General features: G+C 40.0%; 1 protein-coding gene across 3 annotated transcripts in view; it reads left to right on the top strand.

The window, feature by feature from the left end:
- tln2a (talin 2a) overlaps positions 1 to 26,694 on the top strand; it is a 252,396-nt gene that overhangs the window by 24,980 nt on the left and 200,722 nt on the right. Inside the window, exon 1 of one of the 3 annotated variants that reach the window (XM_062025035.1) lies at positions 20,775 to 20,792. The exons of the other annotated variants lie outside the window; for them this stretch is intronic. The gene's annotated coding sequence lies outside the window, so the exon portion shown is untranslated. Of the gene's footprint in view, positions 1 to 20,774; positions 20,793 to 26,694 lie in introns of those variants that run through there. 3 annotated transcript variants of the gene reach the window in all.

The raw sequence follows: 26,694 nt of genomic DNA, 5'->3' as shown, positions 1-26,694 counted from the left end.
ATAGTTTGTCAAATCCACCATTGTTTGACTCTTTCTTACATCCAGGTGTGCTCAAACTGCAGTCAAATCTACATTTAAAAAAACAAATATATATAAAAAGTAATCAGTTATCATTAAGAAGCAGGAAGTTATGGGTATCGGCGTGAAAAAAAAATATTGTGCATCCCTAGTAACGACTAATTGTGACCCCAAGTCAATAATTTAGTTTTATTGTTACAAGGTATAAAATGTGAGAAAATATTGCACATCTTATGACCAAACCAAAAATCTCAGTTTTCCTTTTCCTCACCAAGTTTTACTTCATGGCCAATCATTCAAGTTAGATGACATCATATAGTGCCCCACCCACTTTCATGAACTCTGTAAATCTGAAAAATGTACGTTTTGTGGAAAATATTATTCTATTTGAAGATCTTCAGTACAGATCGATCGGTTATCAGCGCCGATATTTGGCATTATGACATATCTGCCTTTTTTATTTATTTATTTTTTTAAATTTTTTTTTACAACTTGAACATAACTACATCAGCAGGTGCAATGTATACAAGTATGACACCAGTATTTAAAACAATAATAAATGAATGATGTAGGTTGTAATAAACATTAGCCACCAGCCTCTTTTGCCCCGCATGAGAAAAGTTCACTGTTTGCTGGAGCCCATGTCCATCCATCCATTTTCTTCCGCTTATCCAAGGTCGGGTCGTGGGGGCAGCAACCTAAGCAGGGAAACCCAGACTTTCCTCTCCCCAGCCACTTCGTCCAGCTCTTCCCGGGGGATCCCGAGGCGTTCCCAGGCCAGCCGGGAGACATAGTCTTCCCAACGTGTCCTGGGTATTCCCCGTGGCCTCCAACCGGTCGGACGTGCCCGAAACACCTCCCTAGGGAGGCGTTCGGGTGGCATACTGACCAGATGCCCGAACCACCTCAACTGGCTCCTCTTGATGTGGAGGAGCAGTGTTATACAAATTACTAAGGCTGAAACGACGCGTCGACGTAGTCGACGTCATCGGTTACGTAAATACGTCGACGCCGTTTTTGTGCGTCGACGCGTCGCATAATGACGTCACACTACCGTCATGGCGAAGCGCAAAGCAGACGATCAAAGAAGACGATGCGAGCGGTGCGAGCGAGGGGGGGAAAGCATGCCAATAGTGTGGGAGTATTTCAATAAACGGCCTAATAATGTTGTTGTATGCACACTGTGTCGAGCGGAAATGGCCTATCATAGCAGCACAACGGCTATAAACGAACATTTGAAAAGAAAACCATCAACTAGTCAATCGTCCGCGCGAGCATACGTTGTCATCATTACACGAAAACATGAATGTGTCATTTGTATCTGCTAGGGGTGTAACGGTACGTGTTTTGTATTGAACCGTTTCGGTGCGGGGCTTTCGGTTCGGTACGGCGGTGTACCGAACGAGTTTCTAAGCTAAAGTCTTAACAAGCTGCTTTGCTCCGTCTGCCTCTGTCTCAGCACGCAGCATTGTCCCACCCACACAACCATCTGATTGGTACACACGCAGCATTCTCCCACCCACACAACCATCTGATTGGTACACACGCAGCATTGTCCCACCCACACAACCATCTGATTGGTACACACGCAGCATTATCAGCCAATCAGCAGTGCGTATTCAGAGCGCATGTAGTCAGCGCTTCAGCGTGGAGCAGATAGGTGTTTAGCAGGTGAGCATCAGGCAGCGGACTCTCCCCAAATGATAATAAACACCTCCCAGTCAACTACTAGTAACATCACTATGAGCCCGTTGACCTTCTAGAAACTTAAACTGCAGCTCAGCTCGCTCGCAGTCCTGGCTTGAGGTGAAGGCTAATTAGCTCTCAGTTCCAGCCACATCGACCCCTTCTGAGCGCCTATTTTCAGCTGCTGGGAATATTGTAAACAAGAAAAGAACCAAACATGTACACATGCTAACATTTCTTCATTACAACTGTTAGACACTCACTGGAATGAGTAGAATTGGTTATTGTGTACTGTGTTGGACTGGATGTTTATTTTGCACATTTTAAAAGCAATACTTAATGTTTACAGTGCTCCAGAATATTTAGATTGGCACTTTTTTGTATTGGATGTTTATCTTTATTTTTGCACATTTTAGCAAATAAGCAATACTTTCACTTTTGTTGAAATGTTTACACTGTTGTTACAGAATATTTCGTTTTGCACTTTTTTGTATTGGATGTTTATCTTTATTTTTGCACATTTTAAAGCAAAATAAGCAATACTTTTACTTTTGAAATGCTTATACTATTGCAGAATATTAAGATTTGCACTGGATGTTGACTTTTATATTTGCACATTAAAAAGCAAATAAGCTACTTTTAATTTTGTTAAATGTTAAAAGTTTTAAATGTTTACATTGTTACAGAATATTTAGTCATGTTGTTGTCAATGTTGACTGAGTGGCCATACTTCTTTTTTTTGTAAATAAAAGCCATGCCTTTTGAAAAAACGGGCCTACATTTATTTTTTCATCTTCATTTTGAATAAAAAAATAATCGGCAAAAGGAAAAAATAATCTATAGATTAATCGAAAAAATAATCTATAGATTAACCGATTAATCGAAAAAATAATCTATAGATTAATCGATAGAAAAATAATCGTTAGCTGCAGCCTTACAAATTACTCTCATAGGCAATCATTCTCCTCAGATTTGTTTTGATAGCTAACAGGCATCTCCTCCGCTTAGCTGTCAAAACTTCCCATTTTTGCCAGGAAATCCAGTTTTTGTCTTTCTTTCCTGACAAAGATGGATGGACATTAGACAACAGAAAAGATCTCTGCCAAAAATAGGTTTTGTTTACATAGCTGTACTGTATCCGTGGTAATGTGAACGAGAGCAACAAAGTGGTATCAAATGCATTGTACAAAACAAACAAAAAATTAAGGGACCGAACTGAGACAAACTGTCCCCTATTCCACGCCCAATCATAGAGTGAACAGGTAGTTCTAGCTCAGAGTAATTTATGATTTAAAGAAAAGGAGTGGGATTAATTAAGTGTAAACTTCTTCTCACTCCTTAACAAATATGTAAAAAAAAAAGAAAAAAAAAGTATATTGCTCTTTTTTTAATTTTTTTTACGTTTTTTATTCTCCATTGTTTTCATTTTGTTATAATGGCTGTTAAGGCTATAGCACTGTATTGGATCAGGCATGCTCTTGTTTTTTTGCATATTTGAAATAAAAATATATCATATCATATAACATATCAATCAGCAAGAGATTTGAGTAAGCTGCCGCCATTGTCGAAGCCAAACTTGTATATATGTCATCAACTGAGTCAGTTTTTATATCGGAGAATAATTTCAGAAGGCAAAGTCTGTTAAGGCTCATTGTCCTACGTTCAATTTCAAAATATGCGTAATCTACGGCTTTCATCTCTTATGTGTCCGAGATCGAGTGAGGTGTTCCAGCCTCATTTCATAAACAGGTTTCCCTGAAAAAATAAGCCTATTACTTTTAAATACTTTGATCACTGTGCTACATTTTCGAAAAGAAGACTCATTAATTTTTGTGCTTATTCATGAAACAGACAACATGTTTATTTCCAAAATACTGTACGTTGTTTGTCGCCCGCAGCTAGCTTGGCTAACGCTAACAGCCTACTAAATACTACGTGGGAAACTGAATAAAACATGCTTTGATTCAAACATACCAGTTTAAAGGCCTACTGAAATTATTTTTATTTATTTAAACGGGAATAGCAGATCCATTCTATGTGTCATACTTGATCATTTCGCGATATTGCCATATTTTTGCTGAAAGGATTTAGTAGAGAAAATCGACGATAAAGTTCGCAACTTTTGCTCGCTGATAAAAAAAAGCCTTGCCTGTACCGGAAGTAGCGTGACGTCACAGGAGCTACGATTCCTCACAATTCCCCATTGTTTACAATGGAGCGAGAGAAATTCGGACCGAGAAAGTGATGATTACCCCATTAATTTGAGCGAGGATGAAAGATTCGTAGATGAGGAACGTTACAGTGAATGACTTGAGAGGCAGCGATGGACGTATCTTTTTTCGCTCTGACCGTAACTTAGGTACAAGCTGGCTCATTGGATTCCACACTCTCCTTTTTCTATTGTAGATCACAGATTTGTATTTTAAACCACCTCGGATACTATATCCTCTTGAAAATGAGAGTCGAGAACGCGAAATGGACATTCAGTGCCTTTTATCTCCACGACAATACATCGGCGAAATGCTTTAGCTACGAGCTAACGTGATAGCATCTTGCTTTAACTGCATATAGAAACAAAAGAAATAAACCCCTGACTGGAAGTATAGATAGAAAATCAACAATACTATTAAACCGTGGACATGTAAATACACGGTTAATGCTTTCCAGGCTGGCGAAGGTTAACAATGCTGTGCTAACGACGCCATTGAAGCTAACTTAGCAACGGGACTGCACAGAGCTATGCTAAAAACATTAGCTCTCCACCTACGCCAGCCAGCCCTCATTTGCTCATCAACACCCGTGCTCACCTGCGTTCCAGCGATCGGCAGAAGGACGAAGGGCTTCACCCGATTCGTTTGGCGGCCCGGAGACGTAGGAAGTCAAGGTGAAGTCGCCGGCTAGCGCGGCTAGCGCGGCTAGCGCGGCTAGCGCTCCAACAAAGTCCTCCTGGTTGTGTTGCTGTAGTCCGCTGCTAATACACTGATCCCACCTACAACTGTCTTCTTTGCAGCCTTCATTGTTCATTAAAAAAATTGCAAAAGATGTCCAGAATACTGTGGAATTATGAAATGAAAACAGAGCTTTTTGTATAGGATTCTACGGGGTACCATAACTTCCGTTACTCGGACTTCGTCACGCGCATACGTCATCATACCGCGATGTTTCAGCCGGATATTTCCCGGGAATTTTAAAATGTCACTTTATAAGTTAACCCGGCCGTATTGGCATGTGTTGCAAGGTTAAGATTTCATCATTGATATATAAACTATCAGACTGCGTGGTCTGTAGTAGTGGCTTTCAGTAGGCCTTTAAAAATGCTGTGAACACACCAACATGTACCAAGTGATGGCGTTTAATAGTCAGGTTTGATCGTCTCACGACTGTTATCCAGGCTTTTTATTAGCTTCACAACGCGACTTCCTTCGGCTCTGCTTTCATGCTGGAATTGAGAACATTATCATTGAATCCTTTTTTTTCATGAAGTGATCATGACCACGATTCTGGCAGTCCATGATCTCGCATGTGCCGCATGTTTTGAACTTGTTAAAGACACACAAAAAAAACCTTAAGCACAGAGTCTTGTATTCAGCCATGTAAATAAGCGATTCAGAGTCCAGCAAGACCCACAATGCAATGCGTTTCTATGTCACACTTTAAAGCCTTATAGGAGACTTATTATATAAGCAAGGAAGAGCAGGCAGCAGCTCACACCTTCTCATACTTTCTGTAACACCCAGGAATAAATTATGTCAGCCAAGTTAAAAATGTCTCATCTATAAGCCACATGAATCAGCCCTGAATGTTTTTTATTTAAATGTTTGCAATATTTCAGTCTTCCTGACGAGGAAACCTTACAATTTATTAAATCTATAAACTGCTATAAAATTGTATAAAAAATGAGTAGATGGCGAGATATTGTGATGTAGAGAAATCCCATATTTTTACCAATTTTCCTCCAGATACTTCCTATTTTTTGAAATGGAAATGTTGACTCTGCTCTGGTGTTTTTGAAATCCCCTGATGTTTTTTGGTGCTTAATTAACTACAAAATGAGCACCAAATAAAACTTTATGTCGCTACTGGTCTGACCTCTCTTAAAATCTTTTTGGAAAGAAAAACAACTTAGAGGGGCCCTACTATGCAAAACCAACATTTCTTACCTATTGGTACCCGCTGTAGTGTATTTGTGATCTGCGTAAGTCCCGAAAATGTGAAATCAAACCGTGGAGGCATTGCGAAAATATTCATAAAATCGTGCCTTTGTTCATACTTCCGCCAAACGAGCCGTTTGGAGTTTGCAAAACCTGTGATATTTTTCTTACGCCACCAAATGATCCATATATGGTATAAATTAACCCAAAGGGCTTTGCCTTCTTTTTCTTTTCCTCTTGTTGTGGGGCAGACTGGCTCGTACATGCACATGCATCCTTCGCTGTTGCCATTTCTAATACATTTTAGCGTATATTTCTAACTTATGTCTGCCAGTTGACTCGCTATGGAAGCGCTAAAAACTACAACATGGGGGAGGGGAGAAGACGCTGTGCTTTTATGCCATATAGTGTCTACTTTTAAGTATGTGTGTTATAAAATGAGTGTTTTCCAAATGCTGTTGAAATTGTGTGCTTTTGGAGATTAAGGTTACAAGAAACCCTTAAAACATTAATAACACATTCATAAAATCACAAGTTGATTCAATCTTATTGAAAAAGGAAGGCTCACGGCAACTTTTGCAGCGACTTTCAGAAAAAGCTGCCGCGAAATTATGCATTTTAGGCGACGACAATCCCCCAAAAAACCTGCTAAGTCCTGGTGGGACAGAATAACTGACATTAGTCGTAGTGCAAGCGACATTTTCAAGTGCATGCAGAGGTAAATTTGTTTAGGAACGAGACCATCGAAAGCCAGCAGTTCCCAGCTACTGTAAGCTCTGGTAAGAATTGGAGTTGATTAGTTGGAAGCCAGTTCTGGAGGTGGAGATGAGTCGTGACTGTATGGCCATGTTGCCATTTGATTTAATTTCCCCATGACTGTCAGCTTCATTTCCCTCTTGTTTTCACAATCACCAGTCTCCAGCTAAATGCCAATTAAAGTTAATCCACTGGCCAATTTGAAATACTTGTACGCAGTGCGCACATAAAAAACTAGTCTTCTCCTGAACTCTTCCATATCAGCATGTCTCTGTGCAGCTTCTGCAGCTGGCAAAGAGACAAATACTGCATTGTCAAATTCCTCTTCAGACGGACTGGAGGGGGGTTAGAATGCCAGGCTTGTCCTCAGTTGGGTTACTTATCTCCCCAATGCAGTGCAAACCCTCAGGGAAATTACTTAAAAAGGGGGCGGTAGTGGGTGGGTGGTGGTTGGGGGGTTCCATACTCATCCACCACACCCGCCCACGGACAACACATGTCACTTCCTTCAGGATGGAAATGGAATTCACCGTTACTGCAGTGTGCTCTATTAGCTGCATGGTTATCTATGGTAAGGCAAGCAAACGCGGGTGGGACATTTTTTTTTTTTTTTGTTGACTTCCTGCAGAGACAAGGGTGATGGATTTAAATGGCAGTTATGAGAAGCAGATGGGGTTTTGTGACTGTTTGTCCTCCGTGACAAGAGGAAGTTCTCTTTTTCAAGCTGCCTCGCTTGAACTTGTCTCTGGTTGACTGGCAGCCCTGAGCTTCACTTCTAAAGCCTGCACCAGAAACCATATTTTTAAAGGTCAGGACTGGATGAAGAAGTAGTTCTCGTGCACAAGTGGACAGCAGGGGCGGGGGTGTGGAGGGCTTATTCGCTGCCTAATGCCAGCAGTGAGATGAGAAAGATTTGAGAAAGATTTGTTTGCATAGCAACAAACACACACACGCTTTAGTGTTGTCATGTTTCTCTTAGGAGTTTTGAATGCTCTGTTTTTAAAAAGAAAGAGAAAAAATGGGAAATAGTGCATTAATATACATCAAAAAGGCATTAATATTCAAATCATAGCTCCTGAATTAGGGTCGCGTGATTTAGACGTTGCTGTGGTTTATCTGTTAAACATTGCTCAAAACACGGAAGCTATTTCATCCCTGGGATGAAATAGCTTCCGTGTTTTCCCCCCTGACCTAAGGAATATACAAACCCCGTTTCCAAATGAGTTGGGAAATTGTGTTAGATGTAAATATAAACGGAATACAATGATTTGCAAATCCTTTTCAACCCATATTCAGTTGAATATGCTACAAAGACGACATATTTGATGTTCAAACTGATAAACATTTTTTTTTTTTGCAAATAATCATTAACTTTAGAATTTGATGCCAGCAACACGTGACAAAGAAGTTGGGAAAGGTGGCAATAAATACTGATAAAGTTGAGGAATGCTCATCAAACACTTATTTGGAACATCCCACAGGTGAACAGGCAAATTGGGAACAGGTGGGTGCCATGATTGGGTATAAAGGTAGATTCCATGAAATGCTCAGTCATTCACAAACAAGGATGGGGCGAGGGTCACCACTTTGTCAACAAATGTGTGAGCAAATTGTTGAACAGTTTAAGAAAAAACTTTCTCAACCAGCTATTGCAAGGAATTTAGGGATTTCACCATCTACGGTCCGTAATATCATCAAAGGGTTCAGAGAATCTGGAGAAATCACTGCACGTAAGCAGCTAAGCCCGTGACCTTCAATCCCTCAGGCTGTACTGCATCAACAAGCGACATCAGTGTGTAAAGGATATCACCATATAGGCTCAGGAACACTTCAGAAACCCACTGTCAGTAACTACAGTTGGTAGCTACATCTGTAAGTGCAAGTTCGGTAGGTTGGAGTTCAAATCCCAGCCGAGTCATACCAAAGACTATAAAAATGGGACCCATAACCTCCCTGCTTGGCACTCAGCAACAAAGGGTTGGAGTTGGGGGTTAAATCACCAAAATGATTCCCGGGCGCGGCGCCGCTGCTGCCCACTGCTCCCCGAGGGGATGGGACAAATGCAGAGGACAAATTTCACCACATCTAGTGTGTGTTTGACAATCATTGGTACTTTAATCTTTAATCTTAATCTTAAAACTCTCCTATGCAAGGCGAAAACCGTTTATCAACAACACCCAGAAACGCCGTCGGCTTTGCTGGGCCTGAGCTAATCTAAGATGGACTGATACAAAGTGGAAAAGTGTTCTGTGGTCTGATGAGTCCACATTTCAAATTGTTTTTGGAACTGTGGACGTCGTGTCCTCCGGACCAAAGAGGAAAAGAACCATCCGGATTGTTATAGGCGCAAAGTTGAAAAGCTAGCATCTGTGATGGTATGGGGGTGTATTAGTGCCCAAGACATGGTTAACTTGTGGGGCGGTATAGCTCGGTTGGTAGAGTGGCCGTGCCATCAACCTGAGGGTTGCAGGTTCGATCCCCACTTCCGCCATCCTAGTCACTGCCGTTGTGTCCTTGGGCAAGACACTTTACCCACCTGCTCCCAGTGCCACCCACACTGGTTTAAATGTAACTTAGATATTGGGTTTTCACTATGTAAAGCGCTTTGAGTCACTAGAGAAAAGCGCTATATAAATATAATTCACTTCACTTCACAACTTACACATCTGTGAAGGCACCATTAATGCTAAAAGGTACATACAGGTTTTGGAGCAACATATGTTGCCATCCAAGCAACGTTACCATGGGCGCCCCTGCTTATTTCAGCAAGACAATGCCAAGCCACGTGTTACATCAACGTGGCTTCATGATAAAAGAGTGCGGGTACTAGACTGGCCTGCCTGTAGTCCAGACTTGTCTTCCATTGAAAATGTGTGGCACATTATGAAGCCTAAAATACCACAACGGAGACCCCCGGACTGTTGAACAACTTAAGCTGTACATCAAGCAAGAATGGGAAAGAATTCCACCTGAGAAGCCTAAAAAATGTGTCTCCTCAGTTCCCAAACGTTTACTGAGTGTTGTTAAAAGAAAAGGCCATGTAACACAGTGGTGAACATGCCCTTTCCAAACTACTTTGGCACGTGTTGCAGCCATGAAATTCTAAGTTAATTATTATTTGCAAAAAAAAATAAAGTTTATGAGTTTGAACATCAAATATCTTGTCTTTGTAGTGCATTTAATTGAATATGGGTTGAAAAGGATTTGCAAATCATTGTATTCCGTTTATATTTACATCTAACACCATTTCCCAACTCATATGGAAACGGGGTTTGTATATATAAAAAAACACGGAGGCTATTTCATCCCAGGGATGAAATAGCCTCCGTGTTTTTTCCCCTGACCTAAGGAATATATACTGTATATATCAGACCTGGGCATTCTGCGGCCCGCGGGCCGGATGCGGCCCGCGGGCCGCATCCGGCCCTTTGTGCGTCCCTGTCCGGCCCGCGTGAGGCCAATTATAAATTACAAAATAAATTTAAAAAAGTATCTATGTCGAGTGTGCAATACAACGGTGCTGCTTTTGTTTTGAAAATCGTTATTTGTATTACTTCCGTGTGGAGGTATGCGTGTGAGTGATTGTGAGTGAATGTGAACAGCTGCAATTACAAAATAAAGTTGAAAAAACATCTATGTCCTGCGCGCAATACAACTGTGCTGCTTTTATTTTGAAAAGTATTATTTATGGGCGTGTGTCCGTGTGTAACCTGCGAGTGAAGGTGCACATGCAGCGACAAGTGATGCACGGTTTACACCCGAGACGCTAAAAAGAGAAAAGTTGATGAGGAATGGCGTGTTTTCAACAAGACATGAACTGCAAAGCAACGTCCCCTCACCTAAGGTGCGTGCCTACGCAATTGCGCACTGCTCAAGCGTCCGCTGCGCGCAGCAAGTATATGCCGCGCACCAAATCAAATCCCATCTGAATTCTATACAAAATAAACATATTTATTCTATGGAATTTTGCAATGCAACTTTGAGTGACAGTGACAACAAGCGGCCCCAATGGTGTTCGTCAACACCGTTCAATTGAACACCGTTCAATTATTGTAACGTCTATCGAGATGCTTCGAGGACAGGAATTATATCGATCACTTTATTGAACAAAACTGTTTATATTCGGACATAACCACACCAAAAACATGAGTAAAACAATTCTATCTCGAAAAACTAGTCATTTTCTGCCTTACAAACCAGGCCAAAACCAACTTGTCATCTGTCACCAACACGCATAGCACTAAACCACTGGTGCGTTTATGGCCACACAAAAAGTCGGACAACTCAAACACCACACAAAGTTACACTATGACTCCTCAGTCATACGTGTGCTTATTTTACTGTCATTTATTATTAATGTTAATTTATTTATATTAGTCATGGAATGCTGTTACACACACTATGTTGAAGTATTACTATTATTATTAATTATTATTATTATTATTATTATTATTTATCTTACGGTATATATCAAAAATAATATTGAGCAAAATTTAATTGAAATATTGTCGATGTGGCCCTCCAGCAGTGCTCGGGTAGCTCCTGCAGCCCCCGGTAAAAATTAATTGCCCACCCCTGGTATATATCCATCCATACATTTTCTACCGCTTGTCCCTTTTGGGGTAGCGGGGGGTGCTGGAGCCTATCTCAGCTGCATTCGGCCAGTAGGCAGGGTACATCCTGGACAAGTCGCCACCTCACCGCAGGGCCAACACAGATAGATAGACAACATTCAAGCTCGCATTCACACTCTCGGGCCAATTTAGTGTTGCAAAATCAACCTATCCCCAGGTGGAGGTGGGAGGAAGCCGGAGTACCCAGAGGGAACCCACGCAGTCACGGGGAGAACATGCAAACTCCACACAGAAATACCCAGAGCCCGGTACATTCTTATTGTGAGGCACATGCACTAACCCCTGTTTCACCGTGCTGCCTGTGTGCGCGTGCGCGCATGTAGGTGTGTGTGTGTGTGTGTGTGTATATAAATATATATATATACTGTATATATATTGTTCGGAAAAATGCTGTTATGTAAATTTTTACGTTTACGTACGTTACAATGCCGTTATCGATGCAATTGATGAAACGTGGCATGCTACTTCTGATGTGGTTGCATGTCAAAAAGAATTCAGAAGCATAGCAAGTTCTCTGCAGGAAGTAACTTTTTACTAATGTAAGCAACACACTAAAGTGAACTTGAACATCACACAGCAAACAGCATGTAGGCTAAGCACACACACACACAATCCACACACTTCTACTACTACAATGATGGAATTATGAACAATAAATAATTGAATGATTGAAATAACAAGCTTTTAATTGTACACCACCCGGTTTTGTGAACAACGAGAAAAGATATCCATCAAAGCACATTCAGTTTCTTTATTACACAAACCAGTGAAAAGATTCAACAGAGCTGCTGCTGCCAGTATTCTAATGGAAAACTGAAGCTGCAAAGCTAACAAACACAGCTGAGCTAAAATGTAGCTGTGAGGGTGCTCTTGCTAACGTCACTTGGCAACAGGCACCACCTTTTAAAGGCGCACACACACTCTGCTCTCATGAAACATCTCTCAACTGCATGAGCCACATATTTGCAGTTTTGTTGTTTTTAAGTAACACATTGATTACTTTCACTAGTAATTAATTATATCTATTAAAGAGTAATTCCGTTACTAATTCAGTTCTGTTTTTGGCAAAGTAATGAGTAAATATAATTAATTACATTTTAAAGGAATTTTTCAGGCACTGACACATTCTAGCTGTGTCCTGCAAATATGACAGCTGCAAGCGAACGCACGCATTCTCAACGCATTGTAGCACTCTCGCTAGCGGCTAATGTCCCTCCACAGTGCAAAGCCACTTCTAAGTCAGCAATCCTCATGCCTCTGTGGTGGCAAATAAAGTATGTTTCTTACAAGTGTCATTACTGGAGGATGTGGAATAGCTAAACATGCTACACTACACACCGTATGAGGATATGCTAATCGCAAGCTTGAGCTTTTACATGTAAACAAAGGTGGGAGGATCGATACAACTATCAATAGTAACGATACAAAATATTATTAAACCATATTTTGTCAAGAAATAAGTCCTTGAACAGAGCAGTACTTTGAATCATTGAAACATTCAATGATCTTGAACAATTTAAGTATCAGTACCAGCATTGTTATGACCCGTACTGTCTCTGTAACTACTTGGTATTGGATTAATACCCAAATTTTATAGTATCGCCCAAAATGAATGTAAAGTATCCAATCAACAGAAGAATAAGTGCTTATTACATTTTACCAGAAGTGCCGCTATAACCATGTTACAACAGAAAGTAACTTGATAATGACAGTAAATTAGCAAGTAGATTAATAATAGTTTTGAGAAAATAATAAAACTGTAAATGACATACAGTAATGTGTTACCGCATACACTAGCAGTTAAATTAGGAGTCTTTGTAACCCCTTTTGAAATGGTTAAATGATCATTTACATACCAAATAATACATTGTATTACATATCGTTATCGTAGGAGGCTGCAATATATATCTCAATATATGGCCTTTCCCTAGCCTCAATCATGAACTATTAGTGAGTTCCACACTTATTAGGAACCTTACGGCCCTCCAACCCCTCCCACATGAGGATGCCAAACAGGGGCTCCCTTGGGTCCAGGACTGGAGGAGACATACTTGTCCACTCTATCCTATTCACCTCATCAAGTAACTCACCATCTTATGATGTGTGTTTGGCATTGGGATCCTTATCGTGTTTCCCAAGGAAGGGTCTCATGTTCTGTCACAATTTCAATGAACCACAGCACTCCATAGCACTCCATAGTACAACCCAAGACGGTGATACTGCCACTACCTTGGAGGCAAACCACAATTATCTTGACGCTATTGCCAGCTAATTAATTGTTAATAGTTGTGTGTTGTCATTTTCACTGGGTAATAAATCTATGATGCTATAAGGGGTGTGCCATCGTACGCAGCTCCTGAATCCATTCAGTAACAATTAGAGGTGCTGCAATTACATCTTAATTGTACAGTATATTTGTATTAAATGATTACTACAATTATCCATGCCTTTAGTTTGAACATGGTATAGTTGGCATTGCAGGGTCAAATGTCCAATTGTGATTTTTTTAGTCAAATCCAAACTTTTTAGTGGCTGTTCACAACCCAAAAAAATGTGATCTCTAATGTGAATGCAATCCGACCCGCATGCGGACATGACGTCATGTCGCCGCACGCACTGTAGTGTTTATGGAAGTAAACATGGCTTCCACACTAGTCGGTCTCAGTACTGGCGCATTTGTGGCAATCAAAGTCAACATTTTCTAAACAGAATTATTGCGCATAGAAGATTAAGAAGGAAGAGGACAATAATTTTGGCCCTGGCAGTTTTAAGGGATATTTTGCTTCGATGTCTGCTTGAAGAGCGTGTCTGTGGGCGAGCAGTCGGAGACAGGAGTCATGGAACTTTTACCTGAGTTCCTAAAACATATTATTTTCACCTGTTTTCTGCTCCGTTGCCAACTTTTTATTTTGTAACCGTCCATTTTGGCGAATAATTATGAAGTTTATCGTTTTTTGATGATGTTCTGGTAGGAGGAATGCGACCTGAGCGCGGGAGCGTTCACATTGAGGACACATCGCATATATATCTGATTTATTTTCAAATACGAAAGAGGCCTGGGTCGAATAGGGAAATTCGGAATTGCACTGTTCACACGGACATGAAAAAAAAAATCTGATACAGGTCGCATATGGGCAAAGCAATCAGAATTGACCTGCACTGTGAACAAGTCAACTCAACATCAATGAAATAAAGTAAACGTACAGTACAGGCCAAAAGTTTGGACACACATTCTCATTTCATCCATCTATCCATTTTCTACAGCTTGTCCCTTTCAGGGTCGCAGGGGGTGCTGGAGCCTATCTCAGCTGCATTTGGGCGGAAGGCGGGGTACACCCTGGACAAGTCGCCACCTCATCACAGGACCAACACAGATAGACAGACAACATTCACACTCACATTCACACACTAGGGCCAATTTAGTGTTGCCAATCAACCTATCCCCAGGTGCATGTCTTTGGAGGTCACAGGGACAACATGCAAACTCCACACATAAAGATCCCGAGCTCGGGATTGAACACAGGACCTTCGTATTGAGGCGCATGCTTTAACCCCTGTTCCACTGTGCTGCCATTTCAATGCGTTTTCTTTATTTTCATGACTATTTACATTGTAGATGGTCTCTGAAGGCATCAAACCTATGACACCTGTGAAGTGAAAACCCTTTCAGGTGACTACCTCTTGAAGCTCATCGAGAGAATGCCAAGAGTGTGCAAAACAATAATCAGAGCAAAGGGTGGCTATTTTGAAGAAACTAGAATATAAAACATGTTTTCCGTTATTTCACGTTTTTTTGTTAAGTTCATAGTTGTGATGCCTTCAGTGACAATCTACTATGTAAATAGTCATGAAAATAAAGAAAACGCATTGAAATGAGAAGGCGTGTCCAAACATTTGGCCTGTACTGTATATCATACGGAACAATACAACACATTTCCCAAAACAAAAAGCTAATGCAAAAGAACTGTAATACAGTGGAACCTCTATTTTCAAACTTAGTTGGCTCTTGAACGGGGTCCGTAATTAGAAACGTTTCTATATTGACGCAAATTTCCCCATAAGAAACAATGAAAATATGAACAGTTGGTTCCAGCCTTGACAAAAGTCCATATTTTAGTAAATCTTTGTACACATTGACTTCTTTTAACCAAAATTCTCTGCTGTTTTCAGAGATTTCTGTACTAGCAAACTTAATACAAACAAATTGTTCTGAAATGTTTCTTTAATTATTCTTTCCAAAAAAATATTTACAAATTACTTACTTGAACTAAAATGGTCAACTTAAAAATAAATGGATACATACATTAAATTAGTAAATAAAAATAAAAAAATTAAGTTTTTAATACAGTACCAACCTGTCGGTTACAGTACGTGTGTCATAATTTGCCACCTCAGTAGAAAGCATGTCCACCTCTGGCACAGTCATTACAGAAAAAAACATGTGAGTTATGTATTATTCTACGAGGAATGCTGTGTGCAGGAATTTTCAGCTTGACGCTGGTTAGTTTGAGCTTTTTAACTGACTCCTCACTCGGGCTAACACGCACTGTAATTGCCTGTGTCCGAGCTTGCTCTAGTGTAGTCAGTCAAGTGTGACTCAAATAGTTATCTATATTTCTAGCAAAGTAATGGCGTCTTTCTGGTTAGGGTGAAGGCCGTCCCTCCTCATCAATCGCGGCTTGCCCCAGAAAGAGGGCCGCTTATCAATAAACGTTAGTCCCTGCTCTCTACAAAAACTAGGCAGCCACTTGACGCAAATTTCTCCATAAGAAAAAATGAAAATATGAACAATTGGTTCCAGCCTTGTCAAAAGTCCATATTTTAGTAAACCTTTGTACACGTTGACTTCTTTTAACCAAAATTCTCTGCTGTTTTCAGAGATTTCTGTACTAGCAAATTTAAGACAAAACCAATTCTTCTGAAATGTTTCTTAAATTATTATTTCCAACAAATGATTTACAAATGACTTACTTGAACTAAAATCATCAACTTAAAAATAAATAAATACATACATTAAATTAGTAAAAAAACTAAATAAAATAATAAAACGATTGATTGATTGAGAAGTTTATTGACATCTTAAATAATTGAATCAATGTAATGCTTTAAAAAGGCAAATAGATGGCACAAAAAGCCAAAAGGCTTGTTTCCATTGTGGTTCCTTAAATACTCATCACATTTGATACATTCAATAATAAAAGATATATATAATCTGTAACATGTATATAAAAAATGATGTTCAAAAACTTATAAATTGATAAATGATGTACATATACACAGTATACATGTCAGGTGATTTGAAAAAACAATATATACAAAAAATAAAGTATGTACATTTAATACAGGACCAACCTGTCAGTTACAGTATGTGGAGTGTTGCCGTTTGTGATGTCCGACAGTTTTTGAGCATAGTGCATGTGCGTGAGTGAGAAAGGACAGTTGAGTCTGAGATTGATTGAAGAGATTGTTTTTGTTGCTGTTGTTGCTATGGCGTGGTTATGGCTGACGGGAGCCGGTTTTGCAAATAATTGATGGTTGATGGACCACCCCTCGTCATCCTTAATGACATTATGGTGGACATTCAGACACTGCAGTAATTCCGCTTTTCTCCAGCATGTGTGGACTTCTACTTCCCTTCTGTCCCCTCTGGGGCTGCTGTCTAAATTGCCGACCTCGCCAAAAACAGTAGCAGCGCAGTGACTCCACCCCCCCCTCCCCCCTCGTCCCACTGTATTTCAGCCACCTTTTTCTTTTTTGCCACTCCAGTCTGCTCCCCTCCTAGCCCTATCGCCATTCCACCACCAACCCCTTCTCCTCCTCCCCATCCTCCTCTTCCTCGCACCGCATGGCTAGCGAGCGTGTCGACACATCGTCTTCACCCAGTCAACAGGATGAAAAGACACTATAGGTGTTTTGCATTGCTGCGAAATTACACGCAAGCATCTGGTAATTGGACGGCGACGTCATCTTGCACCCTGAAGGATGGAATGTTCACTCTTTCTGAGTAATAGTCACTGCATCTTGAATGGTATCATAGTCTGCTTGCATGTGTGTGTAATATAACTTTGCCAGTAAGATGATTTAGTGAGAATTTTACATATATATATTTTTGAAATGGACAACAAAAACTTATCTAGAATGGAGCTTCCGCATGAACCATGAACACATCGTCAACAAAGCTCAGTTTACGTCTCACTCGAGCAGGTCCTCCGATTAGGACGGGCTAGCCTTCCTCATGAGCTGCCATTTTTAATCTTCTTTTGCATCTCAGTAGTAGTGATAGTCTTCTAATCCGCAGTGTGGCTGGACAGCTGCGAGTTAGCAGACCGTGCTGCCAGGCCAAGATTCCAATTTAGCGGGCAGCTCTGCACTAACATACATTTCAATTAGGATAAACACTCTTATCATTTTCCATTAACAGCGAGCGCAGGAAAAGGTTTCTAAAACGAGTGAGTGCTTTTTCTAGGTGTCTGGAATGTAAAAGCTTAAAATGTATGAGTATATCCAAGAACTCGTGTTAAAAAGAACTTGTTCTTTTTGTTGATTTTTGTTTTTGGTTAATCGCTGTTATTTTACCAGTTGTAAGGTTCTGAAAATTTTAGATTACGGTTATCTTGGATCAAAATTATCGTGGATATCATTACGGCGGTATTGTTGAATGCGCTCAAAAAGTATTTCTGCACACACTGAAATCTTTTGACCAAGTTATTTTTTTAAAACAAATAAACACATTAGTAGCTGGAACGTGTTATCTTTAATCTCCTTTCTAATGAGTTAAATTTTCTATCCATTCATCTATTTTCTACCGCTTGTCCCGTTTGCGGTTGCGGGGGGTGCTGGAGCCTATCTCAGCTGCATTTGGGCGGAAGGCGGGGTACACTCTGGACAAGTCGCCACCTCATCGCAGAGCCAACACAGATAGACAACATTCACATTCACACATTAGGGCCAATTTAGTGTTGCCAGTCAACCTATCCCCAGGTGCATGTCTTAGGAGGTGGGAGGAAGCCGGAGTACTCGGAGGGAACCCACGCAGTCACAGGGAGAACATGCAAACTCCACACAGAAAGATCCCAAAAAAACCTGGGATTGAACTCAGGACCTTCGTATTGTGAGGCACTCGCACTAACCCTTGTTCCACCGTGCTGCCCCCTCAATTTTCTAATTAAAGAAATTCATAAAGTCATCAGCCGAGTAGGTGAAGCTACTGGGAGGAGTCCCTTGTTGGGTTAGCAATGCTACTGTACTGAACAAATATTTAGGATCGTTTTTATTGAGGCGGATGAGATTGGAGTAGTGATTAGTTTTAGCTAAGGTAAGCACGTATATATTAAACTATCACTCCATGCTTGATGGAAAACTTCAAGTTTAGTTGCACGCCATTTGCGTTCCAGCTTTCTACATGATAGTTTAAGAGCTCTGGTTTCTTCTGTGAACCAGGGGGTACGCCTTTTAGGGGCCTCTTTTATCTTTAACGGTGCTATACTATCAATGGCGTTGCTCAGGGCATCGTTAAAGTTATTAGTGAAATTATCTGTAGAGCCCACATATTGGTGCCATTACCGAAGGCAGTAGGCCAGCAGGAGTTGTAGTTTTGACATTAATGTTGCGGCTGCTAAAGCACTGGTTATTGGTAGCTTGTTGACAATGAGTCAGAATTTAAAATTTTATAAGGTAATGATCGGACATTACTTTAGTGTACGAGAGTACCATAACTTTGGAGGTGGTGACACCATGGACAAGGACTAGGTCTATTGTATTACCGTTGCGATGCGTGGGTTCATTTATTATTCGTGTAAGACCTCAGCTATCAATTATAGTCAGAAGCTCCACGCACGGGGGGTCTGACTGGATATTCATATGGATATTAAAATCCGCCATTATTTTTATATTACCTGTGTGCGTAACTAGATCAGCGACAAACTCTGATAATTTACAGATAAATTCCGAATAGGGCCCAGGGGGCCAATAGATAACAGCCAGATAGAGAGGTAGCGTCGTGACACACCTCATAGTAAGCATCTCAAATTATTTATATTTATTACTTAGGTTAAGGGTAAGTTTATGGTTTTCATTGGATATTATTGCGACCCATCGATCCCTTTTAAGGGGACAGGCAATATGTGCACTCGTATAGTTAGGAGGAGATGCCTCGTTAAGCGGGAAAAATTAATCTGGTTTTAGCCAAAATTTGCTGAGACCAATGACGTTATGATTGTTGTCTCTGATGACCTCATTAACCAATATCGTTTTGGGAGTTTGGCTGTTTTGAGGCATTTTTGTTAATGGTATCCGTAGTACTGATATTAATAATGTTACGTTTATTTTGTGTGGTGCGCCTTAAATAATTTCGATCACATCTATGATATCTTGATACAATGCGGATCTTGAGATTATTTGCTTAGTGCTGCGATAGATTTAACGCATCATTATTTGCCACCCAGCTAGTGGTGCGATTAGCCTGTCGTACGTGTTTACTAGGCATGTTGCGAGTTCGCTCCCTAAGACTAGCCTTAATGTCGGCTGCTCTGGCCCTGGGAATACACTTAATTATGGTTATTTTACTCAGCTGTATGTTCCGGGTGATGGAGTCCCCTATGACTAAGGTGTGGTGTCCGGTAGACTGAGGTGTAGGTGTAGCTAAAGGGCTAAATCTTTTATGCATCTTAACCGGTTCACCATGGCTTGTAGGCCGCTTAGGGCTGCTACAAACTGGGCTAGTCAACTCGCTACAGCTAACGCTAGCAAATGTGTCCGCTGCTTCTTAAGTTATGAAATTACTCTGCTCTAACTAGTAGGGCCAACCTATCCATGAGAACGGTGCACAAAGAGCAGGGAGCCATACTCACGTTGTTTCTTTCACTGAGTCAAGTTCTTGCGGTCTTCGGAGCAACAGGCCAAGAGTAGCAGCAGCGTGAGGGAGCAGACGCCTTCGGAGCGCAGTTGCTTTGGACCGGGACTAGCTTAGCTTTGTTAGCGCAGCAGTTAGCTAGCTGAGAGAGAGGCGGTGAGACAGAGAGTGGGTGTTTTGTAAGTTTGATAAGGCTACTGAATATGTTGGAGAAGGAATAAAGAAAGCTGTACAGCAAGTAAGTTTGATTTGACGCATGTTTTATTCAGTTTCACATGTAGAATTTGGTAGGGTGTTAGCGTTAGCCAATCTAGCTGCGGGCGAGTTTACAAACAATTTACAGTATTCTGGAAGAAAGCATTTTGTCTGTTTACTTTTAAACTTGGATAAGCACAAAAATGTATGAGTATTATTTTTTGGAGAAGTAGCGCAGTGATCAAAGTTTATAAAAGTGATAATGGGCTTGTTTTTTCGGGGAAACCTGCTTATGGAACGAGGCCAGAGAACCTCGCATTTTGGACACATAACAGATTAAAGCCGCAGATTACGCAATTTGAACAAAGGACAATGTGCCTTAACAGACTTTGCATTCTGAAATTCTTCACCGGTATTAAAATTGACTCCGTAGACAAACTATAGACAGGTTTGTTTTACTTGACTTAAATCTCTAGTCCATCGGGCGTGCTCATAAGTCATGTGAGTCAATTCCACCATTTGTTATTATTTTTTTCCACGTAACAAGCCTTTGGAGTTGGGTACAGTTTGTCTCTGTTCGGTCCCTTGTTTTTTTTAACTTTGTACGATCCCTTTTAATCCTGTTTGTTAATCGCCTTCACATTGTAAACCAAACCCGTGTCCAACAATTATGGCTACCCAGGCCCACAATGCAGTGCAAAAATAACGTGGCCTATCGACCCTTATAGTTACTACTAGGTTTGGACTCTAAGTACCAAGGAGAAAATGAAGTGTGAAATACATGAAAACAAGCTGATAAAATGACATGGAAGATGTATCTATGTCATCAGGTGAAGTCAATAAAAAGTATGTCTTTGTCTGGGTAGCAGCTCAGTGGAAGAACAAAAACAACACAAAAGGTTCATCGCCTTCCAGGGATGTGAGGTCTATTGTGAATAAACAATCCATCTTCCAACCAAGCTCAGTTTCCCCATGCTGGAGAAATGAAACACTGCCCTCTTGTTTGTCATGCCTATTGTTCACCTCACACACTTGTAGTATTCTGCTGTGTTTGCGCCTGTTTGATTTTTAACAATTGGAAATCATTTGCAGAACATTTGAATGACAAAACTTTGCATGTAAAGAAACTGGTCCGACAGTATGGAATAGGAGCCACTGCAGTACGTGACAAAGATGTGGGGATGGTTGTCCCAAAGGCAGATAGTCTTTAAGGCGTGGCAACAGCGTGTCTATTTAACAACTGCGGTCTCAGAATACACTGGAGAATATTCTAGTATGTCACTCTAATGGCATGATACGGGCATAGGTACTTTCACGACTGAAATTTTGAAAAATCCTTCTCACGAACTTTCCTTTAACAAGTAAGAGACATATTTGATTCTATTAACATCAAATTCAAGTGACAATAGTCTGTCATTAGCTGGCAAGAGCTGTCCATAGATATAACTAAACACGCCTAAGCTAGTAGGGCAGTCATTTTCAACCGGCGGCCCGCGGGCCACATCCGGGCCGCCAAAGCTTTTCTTTTTGCCCGCTTGATGAAACCATCCAAAACAGGTTTGGTCATGTAAGCAGTACTCCCGTGATCCCGCAGGGTCAAAGCATGTGTCACAATGAAGTGCTAATGGGGTGAGTAGAAGAATATGGCACTATTGACCCTGAGAAAATTAAAAATAAATTGCAAAAATCTGACTTTCAACAGCGACTGGGCAACAAAGTATGAATGTATTGAATTTGCTGACTTTGAAGTCTTTTGTATTCATAATTGTGTTGTTTTTGGCTGTTTAACTCTTGCGATCGAAACTGACTTTTGGCTAAGTTCAAGTGTTGAGTGTAGAATCTGGTTCAATAGACGTAGCACTGAATTTGAGCTCCTTTTTCTTCATGCTGTTAACTATCTGTCTAGCTGCACACGCTTGAAATGAGTAGCGAGGGTAGAATAATGAATTTATTGACAGTGCAGTTTGAAAGCTGATGTCTTTACTTTGTAAATAAGTAAACAAAGTCTCAAAGAATGTTAGAAACATCCATATTTTGATGTCTGGCCCTGACACCTTGGGCTCCTGGCCCTCTTCGTTATGTACAAAACCCAAAACCAGCACGTTGCACGTTGTGTAAATCGTAAATAAAAACAGAATACAATGATTTGCAAATCATTTTCAACCTATATTCAATTGAATACACTGCAAAGACAAGATACTTAACGTTCGACCTGGAAAAATTTATTTTTTGCAAATATTAGCTCATTTGGAATTTGATGCCTGCAACATATTTCAAAAAAGTGGCAAAAAAGACTGTGAAAGTTGAGGAGTGCTCATCAAACACTTATTTGGAACATCCCACAGGTGAACACGCTAATTGGGAACAGATGGGTGCCATGATTGGGTATAAAAGCAGCTTCCATGTATGTAAAAATGTATGTCCGAGGCCGCCGCCATTAAAAAATCAACGAAAATTGTGTAACATTTCATACAGAGAAACTTCACTATGGTCAGATCATACTAATACACAATTATTCGCTCTAAATGGCATTTCATGATGTTTTATAAACCATTCACAATTAGTATGTAAAACGGTATGCCATACAGTAAGTAAACTCTTGCTGCTAATTAACTAAATAAAATAATTATTCAAGTTTTTATATTTTTCATTAGGTGATTTTCTTTGGGTTACTGGACTAATCCATTTACTTTTTAATTAATGCATTTATGACCAACAATAAGGGAGCTATGATGTTTTGAAGTTGGTTTTCCAAAATATAGGTGACTCGTTTCTCTATTGTCTTAATGGGTAATTCAAGACATAAGAGGAACTGGTTCTTTAACTTAAAAAAATTGTAGCTCCCTCAATATTCATCCTAATTGTTCAAGTACCATTGAAACATTTTTTCTAAGCTTTTTAAAATGGTATTTTGCATTTTAAATGTTTTGTCACGTATCTAAAATATGCCGTACAGATGAAAAAAAAGACAGTAGGAATAATCTTTCAGAGATATTTCTTTGACTAAGAATTGGTTGTGTATTAATAGTACATGTTTTTATGTTGACAAAGTAAACCACCTAAAACGCGATTGAAAAATAAGCACATTTATTTTCATGATATGTATATGTATTGTATTGCCTTAAATGGGAAAGTGGCTCCAGCCAAGATGGCCGCCATGTAGACACGTCGCTTTGCATGGCTTCTACGGACATATCTAGTCGAGTTATACACCTAGTTATTGGTCTTTGGACTCCAAATATGACTTTTTACCGCAGTGACATTTTGTCTTTAAAAAAAAAAATATATAAAGCAATGGGGATAGTTTGGAGCTCTTTTTGTTGATGGGGAAGCTATTTGTGGCTACGTGCTAACTTAGCAGTAGCAGTAATGCTTGCTCACTTTTACAAAGTGTCTTTACAAGTCTTGTTGTCGTTATAATAGTTATGTCTTTTCCTCAGAACACTAGTTGATACCCTACTCTGGCTGCTCATTGATCAAACGGATTCGTCATTGTCGCGAATCCATCCATCCATTATCTACCGCTTGTCCCTTTCGGGGTCACGGGGGTGCTGAAGCCTATCTCAGCTGCACACGGGCGGAAGGCGGGGTACACCCTGGACAAGTCGCCACCTCATCGCAGGGCCAACACAGATAGACAGACAACATTCACACTCACACGTGAATACACGACTAAATCTGACATAAATAAAGATTAATGCTAACATTAGCTTGTTGGTGTGTTTTAGCTGTGGGGGCGCTTGTGTATTGGTTTTTGAGTAGAACCGACCTGAGCTGGTACTCTTCAGTGGAAGACAAACATTTCTCTTGTGTCCAAAAGTAATAGTCTGACAATCACACAATGTATATATCTTGTGGGGATTACTCAAATTGCCAAATGTCTGCTACATGCCCTCTATCCATTTCAACTGCATGCGATTTGATTCTTAAAAGTCATTTATAATGTTTATTCCATGCACACGTAGGGGTGAAGGCTATTTGTCTTGGTATTTATTGCTCCCGAGAAACATTGCAAATGTAATACCCTTGCAGGATGTGTCCTTTGGAAAGCAATCACCCCTGAATGGTGTGCACAGTCGCTTTAAGGATATAAAGCTGCAGCGCACGGAACCGCTTTAATTTTCATTTTGTGTTGATGTTGTGCCTAGTTTGCCTTATAGTTTGTTGATATTCCAGCTTTCGTTTTTTTGTTCCATTTCATGAAAAATAGGGATTCAAATCTATAATGCAATATACAGTATATTGTAGCCTCTTGCAATAACGATATATATCACAATATATTATTTGCTATGATAATTTCAAAATTGGTTGCAAGGGCTTCTAACTTGGCTGCTGACATACAGTATGTGGTAACATATTGCGTAATTTTCAGTTGTATTAGTTTCTCAAAACTATTATTAATCACTTCTGTTGAAATGTAATAAGCACTTATTCTTCTGTTGTTTAAATACTACAAATGTAGGTATGGATCCAATACTAAGTAGGTATAGGTGCAGTATTGTTCATACCAATGGTTATACTGATACTTCAAATTTTCCAGATCAGTTAATTATAATTTTTCAAAAAAAATCACAACTATAATCAGACAAAGCACAGGATCGCAGTGTAAGATATTTAAATTACTTCCTTACTCCCTTTTTTAAAATGTTGAACAGAATAAATTCAACAATGCCAAAATAACTAAATGTAAGCAAAAACTTTGGTTTTTACACTTGAAGCCCTCCTGAGTTTGTAAACGATAAAGACAACCAAAAAAAACTTGTGATAAGAAAAAATATCAATCTATTTACTGTACTAAATACTGATACTCTACTTGGTGTCTTTACTGTCGATATTTGTATCGATCGGCCCACACCTTTTTACGTTCATGAGCTCTAGCTTTAGCGGGTAGCATAGCTTCGTGTATCCTCCTACGGTGTGTAGTGTAGCATGTTTAGTTAGCCCTCGTCCTCCAGTGATGAGGGCACTTTTAAGAGGATTGTGAAAGGAGAACGCTACATTGCGTTGACGATGCGTTTGTTCGTTGGTCGCTGCCAAATTTGCAGGACGCAGCTAGAATGTGTCATCAACACGCATTACCACGATATGACAATAGTATGAAAAGCTTTATCATCTGCCAAATTCATATCATTTATATCGTATCTCTTCTGTATCGCACAACTCTTATGCAAAGTGTCAAACAGTGCACGACTCCTGGAATACTACTCATGGGTAGGGGCTGGGTATTGGCAAGGACTTCACGATAAGATGCGCATCATGATACGATGCAGTTTTGCGATATTGTGATATGATGATACATAGCATTACAATACGTCGTTCACTGTTTGTCAGGTTCAAACACTGATGACATCTATTAAACAGACAAGAAGCAAGGAATCATGCAGAGACAGAGTTCAATTTGGTTCAATGAGGAGAGACGTTTTTGGGCTGTACTCTAGTTACAGATCCAAACTACGCTCTAAAGTCCAGCCCATGTGCTCCAGTATTTATTTGGGAGGTCCCTGGTTACATCACTGAAGCTGCTGCTGAAGGAATGGGGGTAATTACAGCGGCCCCATTTAGACACAATATATGATTATTCAGAAATGCAAATGTGCTGACACTCGGGATATCGCCCTGTCTCTGCTTTGTCTGCGTCACGGTACTCGATGTTCTGCCTTGGCAGTCAGCAGTCCAAGCCTGGACACAACACTGATACGAGACGACTCGCAATCTTTTGGATTGCCAGCTGTCCCTTTGCACAGATAGAGAAGTACAACTTCAGCACAATTGATAACTATAGCAACGGCCTTTAAGCATAAGAGTTGTGTGATAACTTACACATAGTTATTCTAACACTGTTGCATTTAAAATGCAGCTTCAAATACAAGTTGTATACACTAGATCAGGGTTTTTTAAAGGGGAACTGCAGTTTTTTGTGGGAATTTTGCTTATTTACAATCATTATGAAAGACGAGATGACGGATGGATTTTTAAAAATTGTTTTAAAGTAGATGGCTAAGGATATAATCCGACAAGTTAGGACCCAGAACTGGCGAGAACGAAGCAGAAAGTGCTTGTTCCCCCCGCACCTACCCCGTTTATTTGTGAGGATTATGAGTCATGTTTCATCTAAATGGGAATATATGAACATCTGAGCAGTCGGCATCCTAATGACAGCCGACTTTGCACAGTAAGTGATGTTTTATTATGTTTGTTGGCTTTTATAAAGTCTGCAGTGAGTAATCAGTGATGAAGAAAAAAAAAAGTAAACGTAGTGATGCTTTTTTTAAATTAATTCGATCAAAAATGATCAAAATACGTAATTATTCAATGTTATTATAAATGTGTTCTTACTGCATTACATATATACTTACATCATATATATAAAACCTTAAAGGCCTACTGAAATTAATTTTTTTTA

This window comes from Entelurus aequoreus, linkage group LG02 (assembly GCF_033978785.1).
Source record: "Entelurus aequoreus isolate RoL-2023_Sb linkage group LG02, RoL_Eaeq_v1.1, whole genome shotgun sequence".
Lineage (NCBI taxonomy): Eukaryota > Metazoa > Chordata > Actinopteri > Syngnathiformes > Syngnathidae > Entelurus > Entelurus aequoreus.
The sequence above is the reverse complement of the archived record's forward strand: the minus strand, read 5'-3'. Positions and strand labels throughout refer to the sequence as shown.